Source organism: Drosophila ananassae, chromosome 2R (assembly GCF_017639315.1).
Source record: "Drosophila ananassae strain 14024-0371.13 chromosome 2R, ASM1763931v2, whole genome shotgun sequence".
Classification (NCBI taxonomy): domain Eukaryota; kingdom Metazoa; phylum Arthropoda; class Insecta; order Diptera; family Drosophilidae; genus Drosophila; species Drosophila ananassae.
This window is the reverse complement of record NC_057928.1, coordinates 19,631,563-19,640,270: the sequence shown is the minus strand read 5'-3', so window position 1 is coordinate 19,640,270 and position 8,708 is coordinate 19,631,563.

The following is an 8,708-nucleotide window of genomic DNA, read 5'->3' as shown; positions in this document are numbered from 1 at the left end:
TTTGCCTTGTAAATTGTTGGACTAATTTTGTTTGATAAACTTTAATAACTACCCACGAACTCAAAAGAATTACTGAAGCTGGGTGTAGACATCGCATATTGTGGCAAGTGGTCACTTCAAAACGCTTTTGATCGTTTTTGATTTCACATTCAATTTTATATCTGTGCCCTCTTTGTTTTTCTCATTCTCTCCAAGACAAAAACTAAAAAATTGCTTCGATTTTCGAGCATTTTCTGGAAGACAGCATCTTAATTTGAAGATTTATTTCAAGCACCGGAAGCAGAGCACCCTCCTTCGCCAAAAAAAAAGCGAAAAAAGAATATAGAGTTGATTGTCCCGAATCGAAATCACATATAATTTGAGAATATAGATGTGGATGGGTTGGTTGTATGGGAACCTGGTCATAATTGATACTGATTGTCCACGGTTGCTTTCTTAATTCTGATTTTGGTTTTTTTTCCCCATTTTTTTTTGCTTTTGGGCGGGAGCAATGGAACCCAGAGTCAACGGAATCAATCAATTTAAGATCGAGGAAGTGACAGAGAGATTATGTTTGTAAGGAAAAAAAAACTTAAGGAAAGTCTTTAACCTTCTGCAAGGCAACAACTATTTTTAGCTTAAATATTGTTGTTTAATAAATAATAATGAAATTCAACCTCTAAGTTCCCACAATTATTTTCATAATTTGCCAAAAATTAAGCGAAAAACAATTACGTTATATAATGGTGAGTTTGTGCAAATATTTGAAGCGATTTCTGAGAAACGGCTGCAGATAGAAAAGTTTCCGATGTTGGGCTCTATTTTGTGTTGAAAACCATAAAATTGTTATTAATGCTTCGAAAAATGCCGGCATCTCCCCGGCAGCTACTCTCCGGCAGCTACTTCTCCATCATCGCATTAGGAACAATGAAAAGCAAAAGTAAATCGAAATCGTAGCAAAGTCGAAGACACTGCACCGGAGAAATGTTCATCATCATCAGTGGTTGTTGTGGCAATGGCTGTGGCAGTGGCAGTCGAAGTCGCAGCAACACCACCACCAACAACAACAACAACAACGAGAAGCAGTAGCAATATCGGCAGTGGCATCATTATCATTTCCACGATCATCGCCGAGTGGTGAACAATTGAAAAAGTGCTTTTGCTTTGCTCTCGGGGCAACACGTGCCAGGTCTTTCATAGTTGTTGCTAGTACTGTTGTTGCTATTGATCTCGAGAGTGGACCTGTTGCGGCTGCCACGCCTCTGCTGCCCCCCATCTATATAGCATGTATGATCTCCGTCTGGGGCTGCCCTACAAACACATATGCAGGCCTGCCTCCCCCCGAAAAACAGTTGCCGCCGGAGATCTTAAACTTTCATTTATACAATTGTCTTCAAACTGTGCACCGCTTGCCGCTCCAAAATGAAAGTCGGAACAAAATGGATTTGCTTTTGGAATTTTTCTTCAACAGAAGACACACACAAGAGCCCAAAAAAACCAAAACCAAAGCCAAAAAAAAAAAAATATATACATTCTGCTGCTGTTTGTTCAGTTTTGGGCCACTGACGGTATTTTGGTTTATTGCAGTTTTGCGGCCATGTGCCAAAGGAAAGGCAGTCCGTCGCCGGTCGCCGGTCGCCGGTCCCATTGCCCGCCGTACCTTTTTACCAACTTCTGTCCAATATCTCGTTAAATCTAAATGAAGGTTGCTTTTGCGCCAAGCTTGCAGATATTTCGTTTTTTATTTTCGGGGATCGCTCTCCATCTCATTTTTCCCGATCAACTTTCGCCGCAGAATCCGCTGCATCGGAGACGGAGAACCCACCGGGTAGTTGCCTTTCAATGATTCTTTTCTGGTCATATTCCAGCCCATCTTCGGGCCCTATCCCTGTCGGGTCATTGAACGAAGGTTTTGGCAGAAAACGAAAAATAAAATAAGACAAAAAAAAAATAGCAGACCAAACTGGTTATTATAATTTTTCGACTTTCGCAGAATCGCACGCAGCTGCCCGGACAGCGTCCTCCATTAGGTTGGCCCCATTCTGGTGTCCAGGAACTGGGCTTGGCTTGGGCCACATGACAGCCCCATTCCCTGGACTAGGCTCTACACAGTCAGAAAACCAGGATCTGGGTAATCAATAAAGATATTCGATATGCTTTCTCTAAGGACAATACAATTTTTAATCCTTAAAATAATCATTAAACTTAAGACTTCATCATATCCATTCCATTAACTTTTCTTCGATTTTTTTCTAGGTGTAGCTTGTTTGAGAATTTGGCTTCGTGACAAATATGAATATTTTTTTTTTTGAGAGCCAGAAGTGGGCAAGAGAAAGGGTGGAGTCTCCATCCCCATCCTCATGCCACTGCCAAAACCCCCAACCCATCCCTATAACCATTCCCATTGCCAATCCACATCGGAGCAAAGCGAACGCGAACGCGGAAGTATTTAACGTGTTTGTTTGTCCATGCCAATTCCATGGCCTGGCTTCGGCGATCTTCTGGAGCTCTATGTTGAGTTCTGGAGCTATGGAGCTCCTATGCCATGGAGCTCTGGATTGCTGGCTCTTTCATTTGGGTTTGGTGAAAAGTGTTTTGTATGCAAATCATTGAAATTACATATTATGGCCAGTCGTCGGGCAGTCGTAAGTAGCAGTTGGCCTCAAACCAACCCACTGACATGCACCATGGCTATTGCTGGATCAGGAGATGGAAGCTGAAAGCTGAAAGCCATGCCGGTGCTGGCCAAGAACTGGGAAGCCCAACAGGCAGCCAGGCAATTGTTGGAAGCCCGCGATGAAGACCTCAAATGGCCAAATGGCGAACGGGAAGAAATTGCCTGAGAACTGGCCAAGACAGATCGTAAATTCATTAGAGGAATGCTTTCGGGAGGTCTGCTTCTTTTATTGTGATATATGGTTTTTCATCGAAGGAATCGTAACATTCCGATTTAATTTATGAAAGGCCAAGGTGAAACTTAAATTTGCATTTTATTTGGCATTTTAGTATCCTTAGAAAGTCATTGCGTTTGAGGCATTAGGAAATGTCAATCAAAACTGCTCTCTCTCTCTCCAGATGCAGAAACGCACATACGAGACTGCAAAAAAAAAAGAAAAAAAATAGCAAATGGGGCGTATGAGCAATTTCTAGTGCGAACGAAGGAAGTCTTTGGGTATGGGGAATAGTAGTGCCAGTATGCCAGTGGCATACTAAGTCGACTTTAATTAAAATGACAGACCATTAGAAAACGATTTGCCCAGATGAATATTTTTACGACTTGATTTGGCGCAATTGGAAAATGGAAACTGCAATTGGGCGAACATGCGGTTTAGTGCCATGGGTATCCAATAAATGGAGAGCAGTTGCATTGGCATCCGTTGCTGCTGTTGCTCTTGCTTTTGCTTCTACTGCTGCTGATGTTGAAGCTACATCGAAACGAAAACCGATCATTAAAATGCATAGTTGAAAACACAGGTGAAATCTCATCTTGTGGCTCTTGCGGTTTTTCAGGTGTTGCTCCTCAGAACTGTTCCATCCGCACGCTTTCTATCGCCAGCGATTGAATAATGTCAGACATTCATTAGGGTCTTGTAAGTGCACTCTAAAAAAATATATTTTTACTATATATGTAGCTATTTATGTTTAATAAAATTTATATAGAGTTTAAAGTAATATTTTCTGATTAATATTGTGTTTAGCAATTCCCCTTTGTCATTTTTTTAATTTTTTTAATTTCCAACAAACCAACCTTCTTTTTTTTTTGTAATGTAACCTCTCCACCCTTAGATTTCTCACCGAAGCATACATTAATTGATTTGTTTCGTAACCGAAATTAGGTAATTCCATAAGAGAAGAAAACATTTAAACGCTCAAATCTTCTTCGGCATGCGTCTCGGTTCAGTTTGGAGGCATATACGTGAAAGTTCATAAACGAAAGCAAAACGTAAGCTAAACATTTTGTTTGTGGCCCCCTCTGTATGGGCTGTATGGATGGCTCATTGTCATTAAACAAAATGAAGCAGAACAGCGTTCGGGCCATGAAAGGCTTTTAACGCGACCGAATGGGTGGAGAAATGGGGAGTGGCAGGCAGGCAGGCAGGCAGCAAGGCGGCGGGAGGCAAGTGGCAGGTGGCATACAAGGGACAACCGAGGGGCTACTACCACACGCACCAGGTGAGCAGTATGCCTGCCATAGTGATGATCATTAAATGCCAAAAAAAAAAAAAAAATGAGCAACAAAATGATGAGTGAATGAATGAATGAAATGCCAAGTCCAGAGTTAAATTATAGCAAAAGCAAAACTAAAACTTTAATGTTTCGAATGCTACGTTTCGTTTCTCATTTCTCCTCGCATACAAGTATCTGAGTATCTGGACGCGTATGTGTATCTATGGGGTTTGTATATTAAAAGTGAAAACATGTAAAGACTCATTCCATTCCATGCCCCCTCCATTCATTGGCAAGGGACAGCGAGTCACAGCGAAAAACTTTTAAAGCCAAATTGGCATACAAATTGCGTATACGTAATTTTAATTGATCATTTAAGCGATTTAGTTTCTTGATGCCCGCTTTATGTAAGCATTTCTTTTTTAACTCTTCGCACAGATCTCACATTTCTTTATGATATTGTGTCTTATGCTAATTTTTGGCGCATTTAGAAGGATTAATGAATTCCCTTTTGACAGATGGATCAGTAAAAGTTGCTCATGAGTTATGGCCGATTATCTAATCGTTAAGTCGCATCAAATGGACAACTTTCTGGTCCATTTATGGAGGCAATGGACCGCCAAAGGCATACATAATGATTCTATATTTGGCACTAATATTTGAATATCTTATCGTACAGATTTTTGTGAGAAATCCCACGCCCCAAAAAGGATTGTGGGAGAAGAGAATGTCAAGTTGAATCACCTTTACCAGCTTCCTACTTCAGTCAGTTGTAGAAAAGCAAGTTGGAAGCAAGTGAAAGTGTCTAAACACACATTCAATTTCGAATAATTTCGCTATCAATTAATAAAACGCGCATCGGGCATGAATGAGCGAATACTCTGCTCTGCGTCTGCTCTGGGAAAGATTAATTGCCGACCACGTTGAGGGGGCATCATTAGCACATCATTACTGTCCCCCCAGCTGAAAACTGTAATGATTACCTTGGACATTTGAATGGGAAGCTTTTGGCAGAAAGCGAAGGTTTTACCAGTCCATGGTTGCCAATTCAATTCCTTCCTCTGCCAAAAGCCAAAACCGATGATGCTTTCGAAAAAACCTCTCTGCACGGATCCACGGCGATGGCAAGAAGAAGGCTGCCTGCCTGCCCTCCAGCACTCGTGGCAGCAACACAGTCTTCCCAAAACAAAACCCACGGAAGATCTCATGCTGCGTAAGCGTTTTAGCATAAAACGAAGAAAGTGCTGCCTGACAAAATGCATTGAAAGTAATCAAGACTAAGTACTATAATTTAATAAATTAGAATTAAAAAAAATATACTTTTTGGAGTTAATGCCAAGAAGAGTCTATTTTATAGGACTTCCACAACCCATAGTATAGACTACAGACTCTATAAACTTTTTTCGCTGTGCACTTTTGTATACTTCTGGGTAACATTTCTCCTTGGCAATGATGAAGCCCAACTATTGCCGGGCTGTGTAATGATGGAAACGAAAAGCGTGTAAAACATCTCGCAAAACACAAAAATCAATTGGAAATTTTACTTTCGACGACAAAAAGACAGATCTCCTCGGTATGGAATGGAGGCGGAAGATGCCATGATTGAGCCTCTAACATAGAAAACAAAAAAAAAAACAATATGGAACTATTTGCGCTGTCCTATGCTGTATAATTAAATTTCTTTTCATTTTGATTTTCACCCTCCAAAGTACAAGTCATCCCACGGACAGATCCGACCAGAAGATCCAATGCCGTGAAGGGTTTTAAGCAAAACTTCAAGCCTGTCATGGCCGCAATGATTTTGGCATTTGGCCAAAAACGCTAAAAACCAGAAACGATCGCCACAATAATTTATTTTTATAATATTCCACAAAAAGAGAGCTTCTGCCATTAACGAAGAAATGGGGAAATAATTATTCAACTCGTAAGCTAAAAATATACCTAAACTACCCACATAATAATAACTTTGCTTCTGAAGTTTCTTTAAATTGCGATTAATTATAATTAATTCTTAAAATATATTCTTCTTGGAAAAATAAATGGAAACGCTTGAAGAAGAAATATTGGAAGAATGGACTTACTCTTCCTGTTATCAAAGGCCCCATGTAGCCTGTCTTCTGCCGTATTGTCCTGCCTTTGAGCCATTTCCTCAACCCATCCCAGCCCAGAACCGGGATCGCTTTCAACATTTCCGCAGCGACTTCAATTACTTTCGAGCGGGAGTGGAAATTTGCATACAAGCAGATGGAACACATGAATTAATATTTGGCTATTGGCCATATTTAGCTGACACAACAATAGACGCAGTCCATGTCTGGCCTTAACTCTGGCTCTAGGCTCTGACTCTGAGCTCTGGCTTAGACCATGTGAAAGCCGAAAGCCGAAAGCCCGGCCTTTGGTCCCACCGAGAGCATTAATGATTTCTCGCATGGAGCTGATCTTGGCCCTTGGTCTTGGCTTTTCGGCCATGCCTTTGGGCCAGGCCCACTGGATACATTGACCCACTGGACAATTGGTATGCAGAGTTGCTATCCAGGCTGCACTTCATTGGCAAGCACAGGAGCGCAATGGGAAATTCAAATGGCTTGGCATTGCTTTCGATTTTTTGAGCGATTTTAAAGGTCTCAGGAAAGGGTATAATATGGATTAAATAAATTTAAAAAATTATATATATAACGGTGAGAGAAAAACTTAGGTTATGCTTGAAAAAATAGTTCTAGGCTATTATTTTTAAATATGAAATATCTAGAGTATAATTTCTGTCTCCAACCTGCACTGATTTCCACGTCTTGCATTTGAAAGCTGGTCTATTTATTGGCAAGGCCTCCTCCTAGCCTGGCTAACAAAAATATGTTGACAACATTGACGCCTTTCACTGGCTACTGAGAAACAATGCCCCCTCATCCTCCCCAGCAAGTCAAATTAAAAACCAATCAAACCGATGGGGAAGTCAATGATACCGATGCCATATATATTTTGTACAGGAGGGGCTATTTTTGGTGGCGACTTAGCATAAATTTGCATAAGCAGTAAAGTCCGAGACGTAACTGTAAACATAATGAAACGAGCGCTTGATAAATATCATCAAAAGGCCATCCAGAAGATCAAAAAATGGACAGGCGGATGAAAAGAGATTTCCATTTCATGAATTCTACTCGTAAAAGACATTTGCATGTGGACTGGGCGAGAAATGAAATATGTGCCATACCAGATCGGCAATGCGATTAAGATATCAACTTCATCAGTCCCCCAGTCACTAGACCCACTAGACCCCCCAGATCAAAGATCCCCTGATCTCGTCTTTCCATCTTTCAAAGCCAAAAAATGCCGCCGCTCTACAAAGATAAGAGATGAACTAAAAGTGGTTTAAGTTTTTGGTTTTTTTGAGAGATGGTTTTTTAAAGAAACTGAAATATAATTAATAAAATTATATAATTATATATTTAACATAAGTTTATGTTGTATTAAATAATAATTACAACACTAATCTGGTTTAATTTTATAGTTTTTTCTTAAATTTTTTAATAAATAGTTTAGGTATCTATAGTTAAATGGTATTGTAGAAGTATAGCCTTGTTCATCACGATGCCATCACTAACTCCAATGAAATGGAAACTGGCCAGGCTAACTGACCAACTGGCTGACCAACTGACTGACTGCCTGACAGCCACACATCGTCTTTAGAAATGGCGCACAAAAGATACGCTGCTGCTGCTGCTGCTGCTGCTTTTCAGCATAGGAGTGTTTGGTCTTAGTCTGTTTTTATTTTCGTTTTGTTTGACGAAATTGACTTTCTCCATTCAATATAATTAATAGTAATATTCCGATGCTTTGGCTACACACACGTCTCCAGAATGGTAACAACCACTGTTGCTGCTTCTGCTGCGGCTGCGGCTGCTGTGGATTTTGGGATTTTGGAATGTGGACAGGAAGTAATTTGTTATTGCAGGCGTGCATTAGAGCCGACAAAACGAATGGATCGAGAGGCATTGAAAAATCCATCACAGCTAGATCCGCTGCACGTGCACGGCATCGCCGTAGGAATTCTCTTTATTTCTCTCCCTCATTTGGCGGGCCATGTGGAATTCGCACCGCACCACGGGGCGTATGGGTAACAAGTGAAAAGTCAGGAATGCCAGCCGCTCACTCGGCGTATGAGTGATGTGTGAGGAGAGGTGGCAGTCGAGGGGGAGATGCCACAAAAGCGTTGAAATTTACAACTTGTTTCTAGCTACCCAAAAAGGGTCCATGTACACAGAGAAAAAACAGGGATTAATCATATTATTACTAATTAATAAAGTATTCGGTTTATTATTAATCCAATTTGATTAGCTTTTATGAATCATTCGAGTTTTAATTTATACAAATTGGTTATATTTTAGTTTTTATTTATTTTTAGTATTTCTCCAAGAGCTTCTTCGAAAATGCCATATATTGTTGTTTATGCAAATTGTCTTCATTCGAGGGCGCTCGCATCTCACTTTCAAAAAAACGAGACACAAAACATATTTAGCTAATATTTTGGGATGACTTCTTCGGCGGCTTTTACTTTTCTCCTTAGC